The sequence below is a fragment of the Myotis nattereri genome, assembly GCF_964212035.1.
Source record: "Myotis nattereri genome assembly, chromosome: 11".
In the NCBI taxonomy this organism is placed as follows: Eukaryota; Metazoa; Chordata; class Mammalia; order Chiroptera; family Vespertilionidae; genus Myotis; species Myotis nattereri.
This window is the reverse complement of record NC_138086.1, coordinates 11,290,398-11,292,387: the sequence shown is the minus strand read 5'-3', so window position 1 is coordinate 11,292,387 and position 1,990 is coordinate 11,290,398.

Genomic DNA, 1,990 nt, shown 5'->3' with positions numbered 1-1,990 from the left:
GGAAATTGATATAGTTTCTAACATTGTATGTTTAAAACAAGCATACTTTTCTTAGATTGTAACAAAAGTAGGGATAAAAAAATGATTGTGCCATATTAGCCATACTTTTTAAATATATATATTTTTAAAATATATTTTATTGATTTTTTACAGAAAGGAAGGGAGAGGGATAGAGAGTTAGAAACATCAATCATCTGCCTTCTGCACACCCCCAACTGGGGATGTGCCCACAACCAAGGTACTTGACCGGAATCGAACCTGGGACCTTTCAGATCCCAGGCCGACGCTCTATCCACTGAGCCAAACCGGTTACGGCTAAATATATTTGTATTGATTTCAGAGAGGAAGGAAGAGGGAGAGAGAGAGAGAGAGATAGAAACATCCATGATGAGAGAGAATCATCGATCGGCTGGCTCCTGCAAGCCCCCCACTGGGGATCGAGCCCACAGCTCAGGCATGTGCCCTTGCCCTTGACCAGAATCGAACCTGGGACCTTTCAGTTCGCAGGCTGATGCCAAACCGGCTAGTGCTAGTCCAGGGGTGGGCAAACTTTTTGACTCGAGGGCCACAATGGGTTCTTAAACTGGACCGGAGGGCCGGAACAAAAGCATGGAAGGAGTGTTTGTGTGAACTAATATAAATTCAAAGTAAACATCATTACATAAAAGGGTATGGTCTTTTTTTTTTTTTTTAGTTTTATTCATTTCAAACGGGCCGGAAGCCCGCGAGCTGTAGTTTGCCCACGGCTGGGCTAGTCATTTTTTATAAGAACACTTTAACTTATCCTTTGTGTGTTGATTTCATTTTGTATTATGAAAATGTAAATGTGTTTTTTAAAAAAGTCAGATTTAATTTTCAACTGAGTAATACTATTGTCTGTGATGTATCAGAGGGAGCCATACTAGAAACCTTGGATGCTGTATTGAGATACAATAGCATTTCCTGTCTACCAGTTACATACATGCATACTACTCACAAAAATATTAGTGTGCTGAAGTAGAGCTTAACTCCTCCTTTCCAGGAAAACTTACTTGGCTTGTTATCCCTTTAAAAGCTACATTAGGTGGTGGGGGAATCAACCAATGAACTCATATGCATATATGCATAACCTATAGACACAGGCAAAAAGGAGGGGGTCAGAGGTCAATGGGGGAAAAGGGGACATATGTAATACTTTTCAACAACAAAGATTTTTTTAAAAGCTAAGCTAGATAAGTTAGGCTTGATGTTTATCTTACAATCTTTTTTTTTTTTTTTTACCTGATAATGTTAGTTACCTTAAGAATCTTTTAATATATTTTATTGACTTTTTACAGAGAGGAATGGAGAGAGATAGAGAGTTAGAGACATCGATGATGAGAGAAACATCGATCAGCTGCCTCCTGCACATCTCCCATTGGGGATGCGCCCGCAACCCAGGTACATGCCCTTGACCGGAATCGAACCTGGGACCTTTCAGTCCGCAGGCCGATGCTCTATCCACTGAGCCAAACCGGTTTCGGCTTATCTTACAATCTTAACGCATTTTATATGTGTTATCCGTTGTGTGCCTTCCTAAATAGGCTCAAGGTGTTCCAAGATACTGACTCCCTCTACCCCGCAGGCATCTGGCAAGCAGCCCCACCCATTCCTCCCAGAGTGCCTTACACATGGCATTTTTCAGATGTTGTGATGTGCAAAACGTTGGAAAATAATGCTATAGAGTATCAGGACTACTTTGCAGACAACTTTAAGAAAGTTTTATCTTTTTCTGACTCTACAATGCCTAGAATAGTCCTCTGAACAGTGATTAATCTCAAATGACCTGACATTAATGTCTAATACCAATTAGACCTTAAAAGTTTAACTGGTGCCCTGACCAGTGTGGCTCAGTTGGTTGGGCGTCACCTCGTGCACCAAAATGTTGCTGGTTCGATTCCTGGTCAGGTACTAGTACATGCCCGGGTTGTGGGCTTGATCCCTGGTAGGGATAGTTCGATGTCTTGCTCTC